The sequence below is a fragment of the Dermacentor albipictus genome, unplaced genomic scaffold, assembly GCF_038994185.2.
Source record: "Dermacentor albipictus isolate Rhodes 1998 colony unplaced genomic scaffold, USDA_Dalb.pri_finalv2 scaffold_30, whole genome shotgun sequence".
Taxonomy (NCBI): domain Eukaryota; kingdom Metazoa; phylum Arthropoda; class Arachnida; order Ixodida; family Ixodidae; genus Dermacentor; species Dermacentor albipictus.
Window position 1 is genome coordinate 147683 of NW_027225584.1, and position 25372 is coordinate 173054.

Sequence of the window (25372 nt, forward strand, 5' to 3'; positions counted from 1 at the left end):
CCGGGACTCGAAACAGTGCACAGCGCTGTCGTGCCCATGTGTGTCCCATTAGCTTGGTCTCTCCCGTTCACGTCTTGGCATATCCGTTTGCCCCGTATCCTTGTGCCTTCATTAGGCTTTTCGTACTTTGTAGTTTCAGTTGTCCATCTACACGTTATCTTCGAGAGTGTCTTCTTTTCTTCAGAGCTGTATGTGCAAAAGCTTTTTTCAAATCTATTTTCTGGAAACTTTTTTTTGTACGTTTGTTCGTAACCCAGCCTTCTAGGAAATGCAGCTTCTATTGTTGTTCAGTGCTTCCTGTCTATGTAGTGTAGTGCGCGCTACACGATGAATCACGGGGAAGCCGTCGCTGGCGGGCCGAGACGCAGACGAACCGTCACGCAAGTGACGCTGGAAATACAACTGTATATCTGGTTGCATGGTGCGCTCGAGCGCCTCCTTGCTCCAGTTGCAGGGTTTGTGCTCCAGCTGTGGATTTCATGGCGTCGTTTGCGGCGGTGATGCCCAGCTACGTGCCGACGGCGCCAGCAAACGTATTTTCCTTTCGCCTCGAAGCCGTCGCGGATGACGCTTCAGGAAGGCCACAACTGCATACCTTTTAGATAGCCTAACCTTCTCTCCATCGTAATTTCACGCATCAAATCGAGAAAGGCTGGCTTATAGCTGCGGTGTCTAGGCCATGATGCCTGAGTACGGGCTTGTCTCGCTGTGCGTCAGCAGCCGGGCGCTGCTTTGAATTGAACTGTTCGCGTATCGGAGCTCCCGCTCGAGCTAGAGGCATAGAGAAAGAAATTCAACAAGAGGGGACACTCTTCAAAAACTGGCAACAGGAAACACGTCACGCCTAGTTTCAACAACATCCGTTAGTTGACGCGAGCATCAAAAAAAAAAAGAATGTGAAATAAACTTTAGACATTAGACATTATTTATTCATCATGAATTTGTACATCAACATAAGCAAACAACTGTTGGGCCCATAGCCAAGGCTAGTGTGGGCCCCTGTGGTATACATGCGTTTGTGCTGCGGCGATCAGGACAGTGACGAACAAATGTATATTGATTATACATAATTGTACAGGATGAGAAACAAGAGGGAAAAAAGAAAACATACATCAGTGCAACAATAGAATAGTATTACAGAAAAAATATCACCACAAAGCAACATTCTTCACTAATTTTTGAGAAATATAATCTTTTTATGGAAAATAAAAAGTTACTGGCACTCTTCACTTCTATTGGTAAGGCGTTCCATATCTTTGTACCATGATACTGAATTAGTCTTTGACCGTATGTGTTTCGGGTAACTGGTAAATTGAAATTTATGTTAGTGGCATGTCTAGTATTTCGTGTAGGAATCGCAAATATACTAAATGACAATGAGTGATTGCGACATATTATGTTATTCACTAAAATAGCAACTTTCATTTCGGAGGATAGGGTAAAGGGAAGTATTTTCAACCTGCAAAATAAATGACTGCTGGATTCGAATGGACAGGAAAACGTCATTATCCGCACCGCTCTGTTTTGTAAGCGCAAAATTGGATCCAAATATGTTTTAAATGTGGACGACCATGATTCGCAACAGTATGTCCTATGACAATGAAAGAGAGAAAAGTAGATTATTTTCAGTACCGAAATATCGAAGCATGCCCTCGCCTTTAAGAACCCATAACACGCTGACGCTAGCTTCCAGACAGCGTTTCATTTTTTTTATTCCTTCCCACTAAAAGTGAAAAAGTTTTGCGTGTAAATGAACTTATACTTTGCAACTTTTTGTTGCGTTGCCTAGCAACAAGCTAGCGGCATGCCAGACGCGCGTGCATACGTCATGCGCCAGACAAGCCGCAGGAGTGAGCGAGGCCGGTCGTACGTGCGAAGCTCAGCTCGCGTGCTCGGCGACCCGTCTGTTTTGGATATTGCCCATGTTTTTGGGCTCCCGGCCTTCTCTATGCTTCTCTTGCGTATCGTCTGCATTTCGACACGGCACCACTGCACTACTGGACTACGGCAAGGTGAGAAATTGTGTTTGACAGTGTGGGGCGCATTTTAAGCACATTTAGGCTTAGTTCGAGTGGCGCAGTTAGCGAAAAACAGCTCCGCCATCCTGGCGCAGTTAATTTGAGTTAATGCCTCGTCCTGGGAGATGTTGGCGACGCTTTCTATGAGCCCCAACATTACTGTAACTTATTTCGGTAGTTTTTGGGCATGCTTGCCGCGCCCAGCTTACTGACGCAGTAAGCGAAAACCGGCTCGGCTGTGTGACGCATTTGCGCGTGTACATGCGTGTACTACGTCGTAGCGCCTAAGACAGACAAGTTTTCGCACCTTCTGTGGCCCCCAACATTATTGTAACTAGCGTCGTTATATTTGGGGTAGTTTAGAAGCACGGTTGCCGAACCCGGCTTATTGACGCACTTAGCGAAAAGCAGCTCGGCTGTGTGCCGCAGTTAGTTTCGCGTGTACTGAATCTTACTGGTAGAAGTTCGTGACGCATTCTCTGACCCGAAAAAGTATTATAATTTATTTGGTAACTTTTTGGGATATCTTGAGGCTTGCTCGCCGCGCCTGGGGTTGTGAAGGTGTTAGCAAAAAAGAAAGCCGGCCATAGTGAGTTAGTTTTGCGTGTACTGAATTTTAGTGGGACAAGCTTGACGCATTTCATAGCCCCGCAACAACATATACCTTATTTCGGTACTCACGCTTCTCGAAAACGCGATGAGCGATTGCCGAGAGTGATAACACGGGAGTGTTGCATGCGCCGGCATGACGCGTAAAAGATAACACGGAAGAGCTCAAGAACATGAGAGTTACGTATTCTGAGCGACTGAAAACAGGCTTTGCACCCACGAGTCTGACTTGAGTGCGATTAGAAGGCATTCTGCGAGCGTGTAACATAGTCTGGTTGAGCCTGTGTGTGTACTTGGCGTACCATCGTGTCGACTGAGGCCAAGTTGTTTAGGAAAGGGGCAGCCACCCGTGTATTCGTGCACTTAAAGTGCAGGAAATAATGCCCGGGAAAGGAGGGGTGCTTGAAAATAATAATAGTATACGGGGTTTTACGTGCCAAAACCACTTTCTCATTATGAGGCACGCCGTAGTGGGGGACTCCGGAAATTTTGATCACCTGGGGTTCTTTAACGTGCACCTAAATCTAAGTACACAGGTGTTTTCGCATTTCGCCCCCATTGAAATGCGGCCGCCGCGGCCGGGATTCGATCCCGCGACCTCGTGCTCAGCAGCCTAACACCATAGCCACTGAGCAACCGCGGCGGGTAGCTTGAAAATCATATGTTCAGATTTTTTGGCATTGTTTGGGAGGAGTCGTTGCTGCGAAATGTACGTAAAAGTGAATTTATCTTTAATGCCGCTCATTCACCACTTACGCACGTTTCGCCTCTACACGCAATACTCCTGTTAGATCAATATACCAAAATGATACATGCTTGTAATATACTTTCTTTCAGCTGATGGCATCCGGTGGAGCATCGTACCGAAACGTCTGCTGCTTACCTGGTGCCACAACTTTGGAGGAATGCAGAAGCCCGGAACGAGCATTTATATAGAGCAAAATAAACATTTCATCATTTCAGAAGACGTCTTTCGTTTTCTTTATGAAATTGCACCTGACAGATTCGGCGCAGTCTTGTAAAGGTCAATCGCAATCATTTCTACTTAATAATGAAAGGATTCCACGCCAAGGCGACGCGAGGTTCAGCAGAAGCGAAAAAAAAAATGCCGCGCTGAGCAGCGGAGCCGGCGCGGCGTGTTCAAAACGCGCGCGCCCAAAACGGAAACCGGAAGGAGTCAACAACATCCGCTTGGTGTGCTACAGTCAATTCGGCCGCTGGGCTCTAAGGGAGTGTCCGCTCTTGTTGAAATTTCTTTCTCTATGCTAGAGGTTTGACACTTCTGGTTGCTTGTTACAAAGTGGTTATACCTCAGGTTTCGCTACTCAGCATTACTTCCCGTTGAAAAGAAGTTACGTAGCCGATGTTTGGGTCACCGGCGGCAGCGACGCAAGATATGTATGCGCACGCAAGGGGGAAACGTTTCCGCCGGCACACCACGGGCATTGCGCGGCGCGGACGCCGCGGATAGCAGGTTGTGTCGCTTGTTGCGCTTGGTGTGTGTTCTCTTTCTCTCACTTCTGTGTCTTTTTTTTTTCGCAGTATTACTGGAGTAATGGATTGCCAACTTCCAGCGAATGCTGCTCTCGTTAAGGAGATTATTTGCCATTTCTGTATGAAATTAGGCGACAAAACGTTGAAGCAAATCTCAGAGGAATTCATTTTGTAAATGTCAGTGGTTCTTAAAGCGCCATCGCTACGCCTTCGAAGTAAAAGGTTTAGATCGCCGTTGCCACCGTGTTGATAACTGAAAGTGGCTAGTCAAAAGCATTCATTAAAGTGTGGTTTTATATTAAGAGGTCGGTGCAGATTTGCCGTGCCTATCAGGTGACTATACCCAAACAAGTATTCAACCGAAATTTATTGCTAAATTATGCATGACAATGAGTCACTCACTGGCTTCCCTCACTTCAAAACTAGTCCAGCCCATATCACCCTGCACAGCTTTATTTGTAGTCTTCCCGTGAGCGCCCAATGCGAGGCGACCCACTGACCTTTGGTTCCCATCGAGTCCTGATTGTACCCCTGATTTAAAGCAAACAACCGCATTTACAAAAGTAAGTCCTGGAACCATTACACTTTTCCACATGCCTCATAGCACCTCGTACCTATTGTATCCCCATTGTGCTCTGTGTTTCATTATGACTGCATTTCTCTTCCCCTTTACTCTTACTGTTTTTTCCTGTGTTTCTATGTATCTATTGCCTTCGTTTGTCCAAATGCCAAAGTATTTATATTTTTTGCCCAAGGTATTTCCTGGCCCTGTATTGCCACTGTCTGTTCACTGTTCTCACTGTTTTCCCAGTCGTCAACGAGCGTCAACAATTTCAATACACTGAGTAAGAACAAATAAGTTACCATCCAAACGTCTACCTGTTCTGAAGCCATGCTGATGTTCTCCCAAAATGGCATTATTACCTGCCCATGATTTCGGTTTTAATTCGATTGCCTGCATTGATATCCTGTATATTACTGATGTAATGGTCAACGTTCTGTACGATTGAATTCTATCTTTCTCGCCCCTTATCTTTATAACTTAAATTCATTCTACTTTGTTGCCAACTGTCCGATATTCGTGTATATTTAAAAATTTTTTCCACTGTTTTCACCAGAGCTTCCTTACTTTTTGGTGCTAGTTCATTTATCAGCCTAATGGGAACCTCGTCTAGCCCTGTGGCTGTGCGCTTAGGAATTTTCTCTTCCGCTTTCTTCCAGTCTAAATTTGTCTGCACCAGCTCTTTTACCACTTCGGTCTCTTTCATGCTCTTTTTTTCTTCGAATACAAGCTGGTCATTGCTTTGGAAAGATTCGGCTCTCATTTTTCGGATGTAATTGGTTGCCTCTTCTCCTTCAAGTCTGTTTTCATCTTCGTCTAGAATATGTTGTTGTATTGTTGTTGACTTCCTGCCTAATAATTTTATGTGATTCCAAAATAGTCTAGCTGCGGCCTTCTTCGCGTATTTCAGAGAAACAACCTTCACTTTAACCCTTTATCTTAGCGTGCACCAGTATTTGAACCATATACTTTTCTCCTGGTATATTTTCCATTTACTGGTTACTTCATCCTGCGGCAACTGCGCCTTATTTGCCTGCCTGTGCTCTCGCAATGCTTTCTGTCGTTCGGTGATCGCTTCTCGCATCTCTCTGTTCCACCAGCTTTTCGGTTTCTTTATTCCTTTCCACCGAACATGTGGTTTCTCTTTCAGTATTTATGTCGTTATTACACTATATTCCCATTCTTTCTTTGTCCATTTGCCAAGTTCTTCCTCGACTCCACTGACTATTTGTTATTTGTTCAGCGTTCAAATTTGGAGTGGCCATTTTGCACTCCTTGCTCTCTTTCCCAACTAGATATCCCATTTCCAAAATGATGCGTTTATGGTCACTCCCTATGCTGTTAAACCCTTCCTCATCGATGACCATTTCTCTCAACTTATCATGAATTCCTTCTGTCATCAGACAGTAATCAATGGTCGATTGCCGGTTTCCCACATCCCACGTGATCTGTCCCTCACACTTAGGCCCTGTATTCACTATCACGAGGTTATGTTGCTCACAAAGGTCTAGCATTGACTTCCCGTTATTGCCGGTATATTCATCTATATCCTGTATGTGGGCATTCATGTCACCTAACAGGACAATTTCAGCACCATTCCCGAAACCCTTAATATCAGCGCTTACGCATTCCACTAACTCTTCATTCTTCTCTGTGCAATTATTTCCGGTCCACAAATACGTAACGCCAAGCCAACTTTTTTTCCACTCGTTGTACCTGATAACCAAAGATGCTCTTGACATTTTGAATTTACTCTTTTCCATTTGACTTGGATGGATGGATGTTATGGGCGTCCCCTTTGGAACGGGGCGGTGTGTTGCGCCACCAAGCCCTTGCTATTATACTGCCTATTGTGCTACCTAGGTTAAACAATAAAAAAGAAAAAAATAACCATATGAACTCCCACACCCACATTTTCTGATCCTCTAGTGCGAACTGTGCTTTTGTACATCTCCATTTTTTGTCGTTTCCCCACTTTTCTCCAATAGCCTCTTACTAATGTCTATTGCGGACATTTATACTTTTCCACTGCTCTCGCTGAACCCAAGGGCTTCAAGGAGGCCAGTGGTGCCTAAATCGACTGCTGGGTAGACGTCTTCACATTCTAATAAAAGATGCTCCATAGTTTTCCTAGCTTTACCGCAGCAAGCACATGCTTCTTGTTCCTTCTTATATCTCGGTTTATATTTGCGTGTTCTAAGGCATACCGATCTCGCTTCGAAAAGTAATGAGCTTCTCTTTGAGTTATCATAAATTGTTTCTTTCCTGATTTTTTTTTTCTTCTTAAGTAGTTACTCATGGCAGGCTTGGCGTACCATTGGCAGGCAGGCTTTTCCATTGCCGCCACCCATGAGATTATTTTAGCGTCTCTGACTTTCTGCTTGACCTTCTTTGTTGCTGTGTTACCCACCCAGAGGCCGGATCCTTGCTGGTAAGCTTACTAGGTCTTTTCCTCCACTGTAAATCAATGTTTTTCCTGTACAGATGCCTGAACACTAGTAATTTAGGAATTTGAAACCTCTCCAGGTGGCGCTAAGTACGTTGTTTACATATGTGTGCGTGCGTGCGTGTGTGTGTGTGTGTGTGTGTGTGTGTGTGTGTGTGTGTGTGTGTGTGTGTGTTGTGTGTGCGCGTGTGTGTGTGTGCGTGTGTGTGTGTGTGTGCGTGCGTGCGACGAACTGATGTATGCATATCCCTATATTTATGTAAGTTCAACGCCGCGATGTGCTAGCGATGCCATTCCTTTTCGCGCTTCGACAGTGGTTAGAGCGACGCTCCGCTCGCGCTATTAACGTTATCAGCCGGCCGTCAGCAGTAGATCATAAGCGTGGTAGCGGAGCGGAAGTCATCGCGACAAAATGGTGTCGTACTTGCACCTGGTTTATTGTACGCGCCGAAGCTTTGCGAGATTGCTTTTTTTTTGCTAATATCAGTAACGTACACTATGCTTATGATGCGTGCGTTATTTTCCAGCTGCGAGCTAGCAGAGTTCATAGGCCTAATCGCATCCCTCGCTTCGCTTGCCTCGAGTCAGCCATGTTAGTTTTGAAGCGGGAGAAACCGTTGCTCCCAAGCATGAGGGAGGAAATTTGCTCCATTCGAAGATGAGCATAAGGGACTCCGAGGGTCACTCCTTTTTTTCTTAGAGTGCATTAACACTCCGCACAGCAAGCGGATGAATCAGTTTTTAATGAGACATAGAAACGGCTCCCGCGCCTGCTGGCCACCGCTGGTTACCAATAAAAAAATAATAATATAAAAATGAAAATAAAAGTCCATCACGCCAAATGCATCCACGCTTGAAATATGGGGACTCCCAGCTTTCCTACATGGGATCGCGGCTGCAAGTATGCAAGTTTCCTGTAACTATAGAGGATGTTTTTCTCGACTTTAGGCACCTTGCGCTGAAGCTTCCAGCAGCTGGTAGCAACGCCGTAACGTACAGTCTAGCGAGCGGAGGAAGCAAAACTGGAGGGACGCGGTTCAAATTTGGAATGACATACTTTCGATCGGTTGTCACTAGGTGATTAACAGCGCCCGAGATCGGCAAAAGCTTACGCTGGCCGTGCTGCGACGACAAAGCATGGTCGCGCTTGTACACGGCAGAACAAACCCCAAGCTGGGCCTTCAAGACCGGCAAAGCTGGGCGGGTGTAGCACTCAGACGAGTGATGAAGCATAGGCGCGTCTCCTTCCTTAACAATATTTGATGTTCATCGCGGCTCCAGCTGTTGTTGGCGACACTGGTGTGATAAATTAGACTCGCAGCGCCATCTTGCCAATGCCCGGTGCTATACCTCTGGGACAGCTCTCACGCTTGAGTTCGCATGTTAAGACAAAGTCGCGGCCTTGCGACGTTTCCGAGTTCCGTGTTATGGGTTTTTTTAGCGGGATATAAGCTATTTGCCCGCTCTATTACTAAACTCTTCAAAATAACATAAGACAAATAAAAGGAGGACTTATTGCAAGTGAAAATGTTCATTAACATCCAGGCATTATTAATAAGGAAACTGCTACTATGTCTTAGCAGAGAACTCTGTGCGTTGGAGAAAACTACTTTGTAAAAACTACACTGCAACGTGGAAGCTTCATCTAGCATGATGCATCGAGATCCCATTGCTCATTGTGAGGGCGAGTGTAGACAGCGAATCACATATTACCATACAATAAAGGTTTTAACGAGGTCGGCTTTCTGCAGAGATAGCACACCCGTTACATTTTTTTGATCCCGCAAAGACGGCATGAGACGTTTCTGGCGGTGCACTCTGTGAAACACCGACTTGATAAAACATGCTGAAGTGACAAGCGCAGGAGTGGACACGAAAAAAATCTTTTGTTGGGTTTGCGTTCAGTGGTGTCCCAGTGAATGTCACAACAGTTGCTGTCCTTATGGTAACGCGTTGCTACACAGACGTGAACGGACACGCACACAAGATATGCAAACGAGGCGAAATTGGATGAGGAAGTTTTGCAGCTGGATTTAACCGAAGCGTCACTCGCGGCTTTCAGCTGCACGGGGATGTTTATGACATTTCCCTTCTAATGCTTTAGAAAACTGGGGTGGAATTCACTAAGCGAACTTGCGAACAAATTTTCGCGCAAGGAAAATCTTACGAAAAGAGCGTGTTCATAAATCTAAAGCTGTTCGTAATATCAGCGAGCTTGCGATGCCTACCGCTGCAAAGACGAGCGCTGTAATCGCCAAAAGGCGTGTGTATACAATGGTAGCACAGGTGCGAACTTTAGTATTTCCGCAAATAGTAAGCGTAGGTCTATTCACAAAACCTAAACAGCCGTCGCAGATCATGAATTAAGAAGAAATTTCTACGATAGGGGCACAGCAGTCTTAAGAACATAGTTATGTGTATCCGCGCCACTCGGGCTGACGCGAATAAGCGTTGCAACACGCTGCTGTGGCTGATTGGCCAGAGGCTACAACTGATAGCCGAGGATGGCGCGTGCTTATATCTTTACGCCGCGCTCTGCTTTGTCATCTCAAAGTGCCTTGAGATTTTTCAATGCATAATTGTATTGAGCGTGCGCTAATGTGAAAGGCAGCAACAAAAATGCTGTGCAGGGAACTTCTGCCTAATGTCTGATGGGCTGTGTATCTGTATGCGCATAATAGCCTGAATTTTCCTTTTCGTCATGACGCTCTGTGGGGTGTTATCAAATAGAAATGTCCGCCCCTGACAATCGTCAAATTTGTCATTGATGTGTTATCAGCACATCTATCATATTATTTTCTAGTTTGAGCTTTCTCTTGCTGAAAGAGCTGCGGATGATTATTTTTTCCGGAGCTTTGGGGTTATTATACTTCATGCAAGGTGAAACAATGAAAAATCGCCTAAACATTTCTAATTATGCAAACTTGTTGCTGTTGCACAATTCGCTGTCGTCTTCCCTGAAGTTAGCCCCAGCCTTCTATTATATAGCTTAAAGTTTCAATTCAGCACAAAGTCGAAGCGTCGTTGTGTCTGTGCCTGCGGTTTTGCTCATCCTGTGGCCGACGGTGTGAATCAACGTATGCGTACGACGGATGCCAGTCCTGTCTAGGATATGAAGCTGGACATCAACACGATGAAATATAAAAGAAGGAATGGCGAATAAAATCATGCACCACAATCGATACGAAAATCATGTGGACTGCTCGAACAAGTGATGCTGTGAAATATATTACACCTGGCGAACGGAGCGAATAATTGTCGCATGATTCCTCCCCGGACAGGCCACCATAGGAATATGAACCTGGCAACATTTAACGCTAGAACGTTTTTTAGTGACGCGAGTCTAGCAGTGCTATTGGAGGAATAAGAGGGCAGTAAATGGTATATAAAAGGGCTCAGTGAACTTAGGAGGACAAAAGAAGCATATACAGTGCTAAAAAGCGGGCACGTCCTGTGCTACCGGGGCTTAGCGGAAAGACGAGATCTAGGAGTCGGATTCCTGATTAATAATATAGCTGGTAACATACAGGAATTCTATAGCAATAACGAGAGGGTGGCAGGTCTTCTTGTGAAACTTAATAAGAGGTACAAAATGAAGGTTGTACAGGTCTACGCCCCTACATCCAGTCATGATGACCAGGAAGTCGAAAGCTTATATGAAGACGTGGAATCGGCGATGGGTAGAGTGAAAACTAAATACACCATACTAATGGGCGACTTTAATGCCAAGGTAGGCAAGAAGCAGGCTGCAGACAAGGCCGTGGGGGAATATGGCATAGGCACTAGGAATATCAGGGGAGAGTTATTAGTAGAGTTTGCGGAACAGAATAATATGGGGATAATGAATTCCTTCTTCCGCAAGCGGGATAACTGAAAGTGGACGTGGAGGAGCCCGAACGGCGAGACTAGAGATGAAATAGACTTCATACTCTGCGCTAACCCTGGCATCATACAAGATGTGGACGTGCTCGGCAAGGTGCGCTGCAGTGACCATTGGATGGTAAGAAATCGAATTAGCCTAGACCTGAGGAGGGAACGGAAGAAACTGGTACATAAGAAGCCGGTCAATGAGTTAGCGGTAAGAGGGAAAATAGAGGAATTCCAGATCAAGCTACGGAACAGGTATCCGGCTTTAACTCAGGAAGAGGACCTTAGTGTTGAAGCATATGAACGACAATCTTGTGGGCATCATTGAGGAGCGTGCAAGAGAAGTCGGTGGTAACTCCGTTAGACAGGATACCAGTAAGCTATCACAGGAGACGAAAGACCTGATCAAGAAACGCCAAAGTATGAAAGCCTCTAACCCTACAGCTAGAATAGAACTGCTAGAACTTTCGAAGTTAATCAACAAGCGTAAGACAGCTGACATAAGGAAGTATAATATGGATAGAATTGAACATATTCTCAGGAACGGAGGAAGCCTAAAAGCAGTGAAGAAGAAACTAGGAATTGGGAAGAATCAGATGTATGCGTTAAGAGACAAAGCCGGCAATATCATTACTAATGTGGATGAGATAGTTCAAGTGGCTGAGGAGTTCTATAGAGACTTATACAGTACCTGTGGCACCCACGACGATAACGAAAGAGAGAATTGTCTAGAGGAATTCGAAATGCCACAAGTAATGCCGGAAGAAGTAAATAAAGCCTTGGGAGCTATGCAAACGGGGAAGGCAGCTGAGGAGGATCAGGTGACAGCAGATTTGTTCAAGGGTGGTGGCCAGATTGTTCTTGAAAAACTGGCCACCCTGTATACACAATGCCTCATGACCTCGAGCGTACAGGAATCTTGGAAGAACACTAACATAATCCTAACCCATAAGAAAAGGGACGCCGAAGACTTGAAAAATTATAGACCGATCAGCTTATATATACTGTCAGTTGCCTACAAACTATTTACGAAGGTAATTGCAAATTGAATCATGAACGCCTTAGACTTCCGTCAACCAAAGGACCCGGCAGCATTCCGTAAAGGCTACTCAACAATAGACCATATCCCACTATGAATCAGGTGATAGAGAAATGTGCGGAATGTAAGCAACCCTTATATATAGGTTTCATTGATTACGAGAAAGCGTTCGATTCAGTTGAAACCTCAGCAGTCATGCAGGCATTACGGAATCAGGGTGTAGAAGAGCCGTATGTAAAAATACTGAAAGATATCTATAGCGGCTCCACAACCACCGTAGTCCTCCATAAAGAAAGCAACAAAATCCCTATAAAGAAAGGCGTCAGGCAGGGAGATACGATCTCTCCAATGCTATTCACAGCGTGTTTACAGGAGGTATTCAGAGACCTGGATTGGGAAGAATTGGGGATAAAAGTTAATGGAGAATACCTTAGTAACTTTCGATTCGTTGATGATACTGCCTTGCTTAGTAACTCAGGGGACCAATTGCAATGCATGCTAACTGACCTGGAAAGGCAAAGCAGAAGAGTGGGTCTAAAAATTAATCTGCAGAAAACTAAAGTAATGTTTAACAGTCTCGGAAGAGAACAGCAATTTACAATAGGTAGTGAGGCACTGGAATTGGTAAGGCAATACGTCTACTTAGGCCAGGTAGTGACGGCGTATCCGGATCATGAGACGGAAATAATCAGAAGAATAAGAATTGGCTGGGGTGCGTTGGCAGGCATTCTCAGATCATGAACAGCAGGTTGCCATTATCCCTCAAGAGAATAGCTGTGTCTTACCAGTACTCACCTACGGGGCAGAAACCTGGAGGCTTACGAAAAGGGTTCTACTTAAATTGAGGATGACGCAACGAGCTATGGCAAGAAGAATGACGGGTGTAACGTTAAGGGATAAGAAAAGAGCAGATTGGGTGAGGGAACAAACGCGAGTTAATGACATCTTAGTTGAAATCAAGAAAAAAATGGGCATGGGCAGGACATGTAATTAGGAGGGAAGATAACCGATGGTCATTAAGGGTTACGGACTGGATTCCGTAACCCTTTTGGACCGGGGTTGTTGGAGAAGTATGGGAGGGGCCTTTGCCCTGAAGTGGGCGTAACCAGGCTGATGATGATGATGATTCCCCCCATATATATATATATATATATATATATATATATATATATATATTGTTTATTTACAATACTGCCAGTCTCATATCGACACCATAGCAGGTGGGCATATGATTATACATACATTTCATGGTTTATATACCGAATGGTAAGAACATGAACACATGTAAATGGAAATACATAAAACAGGTTCAATGCACAATTTTACAACACTAATATAATGAATAACAAGAGAAACTCACAGAAATAGTACAGTTCAGGTTACATGTACGTAAGGATTATTACAGTGTTATAAAACAAAGAAAGAAACAAAGGGGGTAAATGTTTAGCTACAGTTCAAAAAATGGGGGTTCTTACAATTATATATGCATAAGCTATTCTTTCCTAATTAATTATTTCGTTTTCTAATAACTTAACCAAATCAGGCTGCGATACTGTGTTAGTTACAGATGCATCTAGGTTATTCCACTAGCGAACAACACGGGGGAAAAGGGAAGACTGAAGAGTATCGTTATTACAGAGGAACTTGTTTAGTGTATATGCATGATTATGACGAAATACGCGGGATTTAGAAAAGGTAACGTATCCAGAGGCATTTATTTTTAGTCGGCTGTGTAATATTTGATGCAGAAATTTGAGACGAACTCGTTTTGCTCGTACAGCGAAAGTTGCAAGCCCTGACTGTGTTAGAAGAGTAGGGGAATCACTGCGCCGGTATTTTCGGTGGATAAACCAAATTTTCTTTCTCTGGATCCTTTGCAGATTAGATATTTTTGTTTTAGTGTGCGGGAACTATACGACATTAGCATACTCAAGGACACGTCTCACAAATGTAATGTAAGGTTAGAGTTTGACGTTAGTTGGCGCCAACCGCAGGCACGTTTTGAGAAAGAAGAGTTTTCGTAATGCACAAGAAGTAATGTTATTAATATGTGCTGTCCAGTTGAGGTCGGACGCTATTGTTAAACCAATATACTTATGCTGTTGAACTCTAGTTACGAGGCTGCCGTTAAGTGTGTAGTGGAAAAACGATGGGTGCTTTTTTCTCGTTACTGTCATGCAAACCGTTTTGTTTGTATTAATGGTCATTTGCCAGTTATCACACCATTCGGTTATTTTTGCTAGTGCATTATTGAGCAGAACTTGATCTTGGTGATTGCGTATTTCTCTTTATATTATGCAGTCGTCTGCAAACAGTTTGATTTTACAATCAATGTTATTTGTAATGTAATTGATAAAAAGTAAAAATAACAGCGGACCTATTACTGAGCCCTGTGGGACCCCTGATGTGACAGGCACCGGAGCAGATGGGATGTTTTCGATGACGACAAATTGGGATCGGTGAGATAAAAAGTTTTTTATCCATGCAGTAATAGGTCCATTGCCAATCGCAGCTGTAATTTTGGCAGTTAGTTTAGCATGGCACACACAATCAAACGCTTTACTGAAATCTAGTAAAAGTAGGTCAGTTTGATTATGATTATTAATACTTAAAGCAAGATCGTGCACGACCTCTGTTAGCTGAGTGACTGTCGATAGCCAGCAAGCGGGTATATATATATATATATATATATATATATATATATATAATGGATAATGACCGACTTTATTGAGAATAGCACTGCAGCGCCCCTAGGCGACATATCACCGTATGAACGCCCTCGTGCGTGCGACCCGCTTCAATGTGCCGCCTCTACGCTTTCGCCTCACTGTCGCCACTCGCGGCAAGAAGTGCAAACTTTAATGATTTGCTCGATCTCCGTTTGTCATCACAAATTTCTAGCGTTGGAAACGAAAAACAGATACTTAATGAAATAAAAATGTTCGTTATTTTATTTGTTGTATTTTAACGTATTCGTTTGAGTGAAAGTGTAGGTGCAAGGATGCGCCGCATGTACCCTGTTTGCATTCGTTGGAGGAAAGAAAGATAGTGCTCGAAAGGGGAGGCACGCCCTTGACGCGCCCGGGAAAGGCGTGGCAAGCGGCTCACGGCAAGTGTGCAGACAGACAGCGGGACAGCCATGGCATTGCTAAGTTGAGATAATCCGTTGATAACAACACGCGGCGCTGGCGCGTTTCGTTGTGCAGCCTTCTGCGCTTGAAACATGGAAGCAGCGTGCCGCGCAGGGTGCGCTCATGTTGTCATACGCGGCTTTTTGTCTACATATTTTTTGCCTGCACCTTCGGCGCGTTCCGCGCTATCTCCGTTCACTGACTGCCGTCGAGCAAACTCGGGTAAAACTCGGGTGAACGAGAAACTCGGCGCATCCTGCATAGCACCCATGGTCTGGCTGAGCCTGTGTTGTAGCCACCTTTGTGTACATGGCGTACGATCGTGTCGACTGAGGCCAAGTTGTTTTGGAAACGCGCAGTCACCCGTGTATTTGTGCACGTAAAGTGCAGGAAATAATGCCCGGGAAAGGAGGGGTTCTTGATTATCGGATATTTTGTGCAGGTTTTATGGCATTGTTTGGGAGGAGTCGTTGCTGCGAAATGTACGTAAAAGTGAATTTATTTGTAATGCACCACTTACGCACGTTTGGCCTCTACACGCAATACTCCTGTTAGATCAATATACCAAAATGATACATGCTTGTAATATACTTTCTTACAGCTGATGGCATCCGGTGGAGCATCGTACGGCAACGTCTGCTGCTTACCTGGTGCCACAACTTTGGACGAATGCAGAAGCCCGGAACGAGCATATATATAGAGCAAAATAAACATTTCATCATTTCAGAAGACGTCTTTCGTTTTCTATATGAAATTGCAGCCGACAGATTCGGCGCAGTCTTGTAAAGGTCAATCGCAATCATTTCTACTTAATAATGAAACTATTCCACGCCAACGCCACGCTAGGTTCAGCAGAAACGAAAAAAAAAAACATGAATGCCGCGCCGAGTAGCGGAGCCGGCGCGGCGTGTGCCAACTGGTGTTCAAAACGCGCGCGCCCAAAACCGAAACCGGAAAGAGTCAACAACATCCGCTTTGTGTGCTACAGTCAATTCGGCCGCTGAGTGTCCGCTCTTGTTTAAAGTTCTTTATGTCAAGCGCGTCGGCTTTTATACAGCAGTCGACGAATGTTCCGGACTAATCGTTGGGAGCCGCATGCCTTCCACAAAGTTCTACACCATTCGAGTCACGCGATGAAATCAGATAACACAAGGTTCGGCGACAACAGACAGCGGATAGAAGCATCGATAACTTCCGAGAAACTTCGGATAAATGCAGGCGCATCCCGCGCTGTGCGATAACGTTTGTTAGGCGGCGAAATGTGGTCGCCCAATAAAGATAAGTACAAGTGTCAATACCCCCCTCTTTAAAAGCATCGACACGATGCTGCAAACAAACAAAAGTAATAAAGAAAAGTACTCATAGCAAAGAAAACAACAAAATAAGGAAGTTCGTCAGCGTCCGTAAAAAGGTTTAAGGCGCACCACGTGGACAACTTCAGATCGTGCGCGGCGCCGCTGTGAATGCGAAATGCCGTCTGGCACGACCAGTGGCGTAGCAACAGGGGGAGCCGGGAGGCCGTGGGCCCCGGGTGCAAGGGGCCAGTGGGGGGGGGGGGGGGGGTGTCATATACGCCTGAAGACAACCCTCTTTCCGCCGGCTTGACAGGACGCAAATTGCAAAGAGTGCTCCGGCATCCAGTAGCCCGAGCTCATGCACCCGATGCGTTGCGCCGCAGAATTGTCAGCTGCAGCTCTATCAACACCCCACGAGTTAATTGCACGAATGTGCGGGCTAAAGAAATTTAATTCGCGAAATGGTCGCTAAACTACTCGCCTTAGCCTTAGCGGAACGTTTCATGTGGGGTGCGCTCGCACTGTGCGTTCATGTTGGGAGCGGGAGTCGCTAAACATACAGTGAGGCGTTGTAAGGCGTTGGGACTCTTGGGTCCCTCCCGTTCAGAACGCACAGTGAAGACGAACGAAGACAGCAGCAAGAGGGCGTTCAACCAGCGCGCCCAGCGCTCGCGTTTACGGCGAAGCGTTCGTTCAGAGCGACGTTGCATAAGTGGGGCCGTCAAAAGTCGCTAATGGGATTGTCTGGATCGTCTTCAGACTCGGTTCGGCCGAAGAGTTTGGCGGCGTATGATTCCACAGGCTGTAGTCGCGGGCCCGCCGCGATGTCCGGCTCGCTTTTACTTCCCCTCTCCCGCTCGCTCCGAGAAGCCGCTGCCAAACCTGCCGTTATATTTCACGCTTTTCTTCTTACCCTCGAAAGTTTCAGGAAACTGTTGTTGTTGTGTGATTCATGTCACAAGCACAGTGTCTCTATCAGCTGCACAGAATTTTATTTAAAAAAGTGGTGAATATTGTAAGGATATTTCCCGATCGAGGTTCTATGAAGTTATGTCTTTTTGTGATTACTAGGAACTCGGTAGCGCAAAAAATATGGCAGATAAGGAATAACCATATCCTTAAAATTCCCGTAATTAGTTCTTATAGAGGAAGCACTTCAATTCGAGAATTGAGGACTCAAAGTCAAATAATGAACTCAACAAAAACTTCTTAAACAAACTCGTTTTGGGTGCTACAACCTACTGTACTTTGGCACTGCGGACGGCGTCCAGTATATGGCAGCAGTGAAAGAAATATGAAATAGTGGACCAGTGAGGTTGATCCCTTAATCCTCTCCATTGCGAGTGCAGACCAACAGTAGTGCAAGCTTTCGCTGGCACGGGCTTCATCACGGCCTTTTCTTTATTTTTTTATGGTGATGCCAAGAATCGACACGAAGCGTGCTCTATTCTGTTTCCAATCTTGCGGTGGTACCGTACCTCAGATAATCACGTTTGTCCGTATAGCAGCAAGTGAAAACAAGGCTTTATTGATCAGAATGAAGAGAACTCGCAATTGTCATAGTATTGGCGCCCGCGCAGCGGCGAGGCAGGTAGCGTTTTCTAATAGGGTGGGGAGATCAGCGTCACTGACAAACAATTTAATTTTCGTTTTCGTTCAGGGATGCCCACAGACAAAATACTGCGTGCCATAGTACCTACGACAATTTTTGTGAAGTTGTTGTTGGGCAAGATATGAATGTCGGGCTTCAATTTTGCAAGAGCAATATTGCCGCTAAAATTGGCAATTAAAACTTTATTATCAAGATTTTTTTTCTTACTTGTGACGTGAGTAATATTTTCCACGATGCCGCATTTGTATTAGCTGCCAAGACTTGCAGTCTGGCAGAAGATGTGCGCATGGGCTTATCACAGGTTATCAGTGCAGCACCCTGTGTTATTTGGCGCAAGAAAAACAGCGTGTATATTTGCTGCATTCGCGATTTCTGGGAAAGAAAGCGAAGGAGAGGGGGACCCGGGGAACATGCGCGGTATCTAAGGTGGCTGTACTGGAGCTGAAACCTGGAAATTGTGGATATCCTCGCCTTCATCGACTACATCATGGGGGGGGGGGGGTGACACAAGACCTATGGGCCCCGGGTGCCAGACGACCTAGCTACGCCACTGGGCACGACCTCATAGTCCAGAGCGCCAATACGTCGCATGACCTTGTAGGGTCCGAAATATCGTCGCAGTAGTTTCTCACTGAGTCCTCGTCGGCGTATCGGGGTTCATACCCAAACACAGTCGCCGGGCTGATACTCGACGAAGCGTCGTCGGAGGTTGTAGTGCCGGCTGTCGGTACGCTGCTGGGTCTTGATCCGTAGGCGGGCGAGCTGTCGAGCTTCTTCGGCGCGCTGGAGATATGTAGCGACGTCAAGATTCTCTTCGTCAGTGACGTGCGGCAGCATAGCGTCGAGCGTCGCCGTCGGGTTCCTGCCGCAAACCAGCTTGAATGGCGTGATCTGTGTTGTTTCTTGCACCGCCGTGCTGTAAGCGAATGTTACGTACGGCAGGACCGCATCCCACGTCTTGTGCTCGACGTCGACATACAGTCGCCCAAATCTTTCGCTGGTGTGCGGGAGCGGCGACTTTTCCGGGGGTCAGCGCCGTATGACGCGGCGAGGCTGGAAACAGCCTAGTAGACGATGGGCCCAGCTGAGCGCGCTTTGTCCGCATGCGCTTAGCCTCAGACTGTTTCCAGCCTCGCCCCGTCAAACGGCGCTGACGCACGGAAAAGTCGTCGCTCCCGCACACCAGCTAAAGATTGGGGCCACTGTACATTGCAAGCATATCGGCGAGGGTCTTGTTCAGGCGCTCCGTGAGACCATTTGTCTGTGGATGGTAGGCAGTTGTCCTCCTGTGACTTGTCTGGCTGTATTGCAGAATGGCTTGCATGAGCTCTGCTGTAAAAGCCGTTCATCTGTCGGTGATGAGGACTTCTGGAGCACCATGTCGCAGCAGGATGTTCTCGACGAAAAATTTTGCCACTTCGGCTGCGCTGTCTTTCGGTAGAGCTTTAGTTTCAGCGAAGCGGGTGAGATAGTCCGTCGCCACGACGATCCACTTATTTCCGGAAGCTGATGTCGGAAAAGGTCCCAACAAGTCCATCCCGATCTGCTGAAAAGGTCGGTAAGGAGGCTTGATCGGCTGTAGTAGTCCCGCTGGCCTTGTCGGTAGTGTCTTGCGTCGCTGACAGTCTCGGCATGTCTTGATATAACGGGTGACGTCGGCTGTTAGGCGCGGCCAGTAATACCTTTCTTGTATCCTCGATAGCGTCCGGGAGAAGCCGAGGTGCTCGGCGGTCGGATCGTCATGTAGGGCGCGCAGTACTTCTGGACGCAGCGCTGACGGTACAACAAGAAGGTAGCTGGCGCGGACTGGTGAGAAGTTCTTCTTCACGAGTAGATTGTTTTGAAGCGTGAAGGAAGATAATCCGCGCTTAAATGCCCTGGGGACAACGTCGGTGTGCCCTTCCAAATATTCGACGAGGCCTTTTAGCTCCGGGTCTGCCCGTTGCTGTTCAGCGAAGTCTTCCGCGCTTATCATTCCAAGGAATGCGTCGTCATTCTCGTCATCTTGCGGCGCCGGGTCAATGGGGGCGCGTGATAGGCAATCGGCATCGGAGTGTTTTCGTCCGGACTTGTAGGTTGCAGTGATGTCGTATTGTAGTCTGAGGCTCCACGCTAGTCGTCCTGAAGGATCCTTTATATATGTAGCTAACACAACGCGTGATGGCCGCTGATCACTTTGAATGGCCAGCCATATAGATAAGGGCGAAATTTAGCTGTAGCCCAAACGAACGCGAGGCATTCCTTTTCGGTCGTAGAATAGTTGCCAACCGCTTTTGACAGCGACCGGCTAGCATAAGCTATCAGCTGTTCGACTCCGTTTCTCCTCTGGACTAGAACGGCACCGAGGCCTAGGCTACTGACGTCGGTATGAATTTCTGTATCGGCGTACTCGTCGAAGTGCGCAACTACCGGCGGCGACTGCATGCGTCGTTTTGAGTTCTTCAAATGCGTCAGACTGCGGCGTTTCCCACTTGAACTCAACATCACATTTAGTTAGACGTGTCAACGGCTCAGAGATGCGTGAAAAGTCCTTGACAAAGCGCCTGTATTAGGCAATCTACGCACTGCCTTCTTGTCGATGGGTTGCGGGAACTGTGCGATGGCAGCTGTCTTTTGCGGGTCTGGGCGGACACCAGATTTGCTGGTTACGTGGCCTAGGAACAGAAGCTCATCGTAAGCGAAGCGGCATTTTTCCGGCTTCAGAGTGAGCCCTGATGACTTGATGGCCTCTAATACTGTCACAAGCCGCTTAAGGTGATCGTCAAAATTTCCGGCGAAGACGACGACGTCATCCAAGTAAACAAGACAGGGCTGCCACTTCAAACCGCTAAAACCATGTCCGTCACGCGCTTGAACGTTCCAGGCGCCGAGCACAGTCCGAATGGCATAACCTTGAACTCGTAGAGGCCGTCTGGGGTGATGAAGGCCATCTTTGCACGATCTCTTTCGTCGGCTTCTATTTGCCAATAGCCAGACTTGAGGTCCATTGACGAGAAGCATTTAGCGTTGCAGAGCCGATCCAATGTGTCGTTTATCCGTGGGAGCGGGTATACGTCATTCTTCGTGATCTTGTTCAGACGACGATAATCGACCCAGAAACGTAGGGTTCCGTCCTTTCTTTCACCAATTCTACAGGAGATGCCCACGGGCTTTTCGACGGCTGGATTATGTCGCGCAGCATTTCGACGACTTGTTTCCTAATACCTTCACGTTCTCGCGTCGAAACTCGGTATGGGCTCTGGCGGAGCAGTCGAGTGCACTCTTCGGTTATTATGCGATGATTGGCGACTGGTGTTTGTCGAATCCTCGATGACGTCGAAAAGTAGTCTTTGTATCGTCGGGGAAGACTTCTGATCGGTTGCTGCTTACTCATAGGAAGACTTGGATTTACGTCAAGTCTGGTTCGGGGACTACGCTCATCGGGGTAGATGGGGCAGAATCCGAGAGGTCAAACGCACTGCTGTTTTCCAGAATTTCCTCGATGTATGCGATCGTCCTGCCCTTGATGATGTGCTTGAACTGCTGGCTGAAGTTTGTCAGCAACGCTTTCGTATTTCCTCCGTGCAGTCGAGCGATCCCTCTTGCAACGCAAATTTCACGGTCTAGCAGTAGACTTTGGTCGCCTTCGATGACGCCTTCTACGTCAGCGGGTATTTCGGTGCCGACCGAAATAACAACGCTGGAGCGAGGCGGGATACTCACTTGATCTTCGAGCACACTCAAGGCGTGGTGACTACGAGAGCTCTCCGGTGGTATCGCTTTATCTTCCGACAGCGTTATTGACTTCGACTTGAGGTCGATGATAGCGCCGTGTTGGTTCAGGAAGTCCATACCGAGAATGACGTCTCGTGAACACTGTTGGAGGATAACGAAGGTGGCAGGGTAAGTCCGGTCATGAATGGTTATTCTTGCCGTGCAGATTCCAGTTGGCGTTATGAGGTGTTCTCCAGCGGTCCGAATTTGAAGGCCTTCCCAGGTAGTCTTAACTTTCTTCAACTGGGCGGCGATGTGTCCACTCATGACGGAGTAATCAGCCCCTGTGTCGACTAAGGCGGTGACTGCGTGGCCGTCGAGAAGCACTTCGATGTCGGTGGTTGTTTGTCTTGCATTACAGTTTGGTCTTGGCGTCGGATCACGACTGCGTTGCGTTGACCTGTGGCTGGGATGTGACGTCGTCAGGCCGTCTTTCGTCGTCGCATTCTTTGCTTCCAGACTTCATCGGGACTGCGGCGTGTCGTTATGTCGTCGAGGTAGTTTCTTCGGCGTCTTCGTCGGCTGCGGAGGATCTTCGTCGGTTCGACGAACAGCAACCGCACCTCCATCGGTTGCTGCTTTTAGTTTTCCGGAAAAGGGCTCGCAGAACGGCCCCGGGCTGGGCCGGTGTATGGTCGGCGCTGCGGCGACAGGTAGCGGCCTGGTGATGGCGAACGCGACGGTTGTCGAGAGTTCCACTGAGTAGCGGCGTGGTAGTCAGCGATATCACGAGAGCGTTTACCTTGCTGCGGGCGCGCAGCGTTGACGGCGAAACCTCGCACTCCCATCTCCCAGTATGGACATCGTCGGTAGACGTGACCCGCTTCTCCGCAGTGGTAGCAGAGCGGGCGGTGGTCAGGAGCGCGCCAAACGTCGGTCTTCCTCGGGTAGCTGCGCTGGACGGCGGGTGGGCGTGCTGGCGGCGGTGGTCGATGGAACTTCGGCGTTACAGGGCCCTGGCGCGGTCGCGGAGGAGGACCTTGACGGCGTGCGACGGCGGCGTAGGTCATCGCTTCTGGCTGTGGTTTCGGTAATGGAGGTTGCACCTCCGGAACTCCAAGCGACCGCTGAACCTCATCTTTGACGATGTCAGCAATCGAGGCCACTTGAAGCTGCGACGACGGGAAGATCTTCTGAAGCTCCCCTCGTACGATTGCCCTGATAGCGTCGCGCAAGTCGTCGGAGGCGAGTGATTGAATTCCGGCATAGTTGTAGAGTTGGTGCGGCGGTCGACTTGCCGGTTTCGCATCTCGAGTGTCTTCTCGATGTTAGTGGCCTAGCGAAGAAACTCGTCGACAGTCTTCGGTGGGCTTCGTACCATACCGGCGAAAAGTTCTTCCTTTACACCACGCATCAGTAGCCGGACTTTCTTTTCCTCGGACATTTCCGGGTCGGCGTGGTGGAATAGGCGGCTCATTTCTTCTGTAAAAATCGCGGTGGTCTCATTAGGCAGCTGCACTCGGGTTTCTAGTTGTGCTTGGGCTCGTTCTCGGCGTGCGACGCTTGTGAATGTCTGTAGGAAGCCGCTTCGGAAAAGGTCCCAGGTCGTTAAGGTGGCTTCTCTGTTCTCGAACCACGTCCTGGCAGCGTCTTCCAATGCGAAGAAGACATGTCGCTGTTTGTCGTCGCTGTTCCAGCTGTTAAATGCAGCAACCCTCTCATGCGTCTCAAGCCAAGTTTCCGGGTCCTCGAATGTTGAACCGCGGAACGTCGGGGGCTCCCTGGGCTGCTGCTGCACGACGGGGGACGCTGCGGCTGCTATTGGGGTGGACTTGGTGGCAAACTTCCTGCTCGTCTCAGGGAGAAGTCCGTGCTCTGGGGGCAGTCCTTGCAGTCGGCGACTAGCACGCTGGTCTTGGGCGATGTTGGTTTTGTCCTGGGGCTTGGGGCTTGGATCGCGGCTTTGAGGGGGCGTTCGGTACATGGGGCGCTATTCTGGACATTCCACCATTTTCTTCGATGCGTGACGTAGGCGCGACGCAAACAAAATGGCGCTGGTGGCCCCGTTTTGCTTACGTAACGTGACGCCAACTTGACGTTTCGCCCAAGAAACTGAAATGAAGGCACTGAATGTAGCGTTATCGGTAAAGCAAAACAGTTTTCCTCCGCAGTAAAAATAAAGCAGCTATCTCAAAGCGTATGATTATTCCGTCGAAAACGCTTCTCGCTTTCGTCGTCTGCTGCGTACAAGTCGTCGTCTGCTTCAACAGCTAGGATGCGTGTCCCCGGAAAATGGAATGAGTCATCGCATGTTGGTGCCAACGCGCTTGTTTTCTTGCTTGAGACAACGTACGCGACATACCAGTGGTGATGCGCGCACGTTCTAGGCCACGTTATCGCTATCTCGTGAAACGCAAGTGACTCAGCCCGACTCGGCTGGCCGAGAAACGGCCGAATATCACCGATAGCGTTACGCGCGCCAGAAATATTCACTAGCGCGACGCAAGCGCCGGCGCTGCCATCTCTTGTTCATTTCGCTGGTTACTCGCACCACGGGAGGAAACTTCAAGGCGCCGCCTTGCGTACATTTCTTTTTATAAATTAGAAAGAGGCGTTGTCATAACTTTTGATTGTGCGAAAAGGCATTAATCTTGATATCAATACAAATGCAGCAGTGAAAAGTGGACAAGATTGCCGAAAGCTTGCTATGTTCAACCAATAATATTTCGTATAAACGCGTTCTTTTAGAAAATGATGGCCCCAAACACAAATGCCAACACGACCTGAGAGTTATGCAAATACTATGGGCACGCGTTACAAACAGAAGATTTTCGTGGCGCCAAACGACGGGGAAAATGTGGCGATACGCATTCGTCTCGGCTGCCATTGCATATGGTTGCTCATTAGCATAATTCGCGCGGCTCGTCGCAGCAAAAATTATGGCGGAAAACCTCAGCAATGGCGGCCCAGCGCAACGTCACGCATCGTCAAAATGACGATTACGAAACAGCCCTTCCTCTGACGCTCCTCACGAGATATTCCTTCAGCCAATCAGCAAGCTGGCATGGCGCATATCTTGGATCGCCACCACATATTCGCGCAATTGCACATGCATTACACTGGTTGTGCATGCTACCGCTCACATTCGTTTTGAAGCGCTAACATCTCAATATAGCTGCCAAGGACCCCAAAAATGTATTGGTCCATAAAATTTGCAGCTCCACGTGTTACGAACTTGCACCGCTGCACCACGAATACGGCTTTGTGGTCCCGTAGCGCTCGTCACCCGTTTCGTGACAGAGCGTTGGTAGCGAAGACTCCGAGCCTGGCGTCGATGAGAATAACAAAAGGGACTTTATACATTATATACAGGTTATCATACAGGACATGAACGGGTCGGCACTGGGGCCGAGTGCTCACAACAAACGCGACTGTTCTCGCACGACGACGTCCGGCGAAAACGCGTTTCACATCTCACCCCAGTCGGGAGCGATACTCTCTCCCGGTGGGGTCGGCAGATCCTGTTTTCGAGCGGCGTGTCGCTGCTTTTATAATCCCCGAGGCCCATTGTCACTCAAACGGCCCAATACAAAGTCAGCACACGAC

The 25372-nt window shown here is 47.5% G+C and overlaps 1 protein-coding gene and 1 long non-coding RNA gene across 2 annotated transcripts in view; one reads left to right on the plus strand and one right to left on the minus strand.

The window, feature by feature from the left end:
• The window catches only part of LOC135908408 (uncharacterized), a 117215-nt gene that overhangs the window by 43596 nt on the left and 48247 nt on the right, over positions 1-25372 (minus strand). The gene's annotated exons all lie outside the window — the stretch shown is intronic.
• LOC139052729 (uncharacterized) lies at positions 1873-3594 on the plus strand. The gene is made up of 2 exons (XR_011510035.1): positions 1873-2012; positions 3465-3594. It is a non-coding gene; the product is annotated as an uncharacterized lncRNA (long non-coding RNA).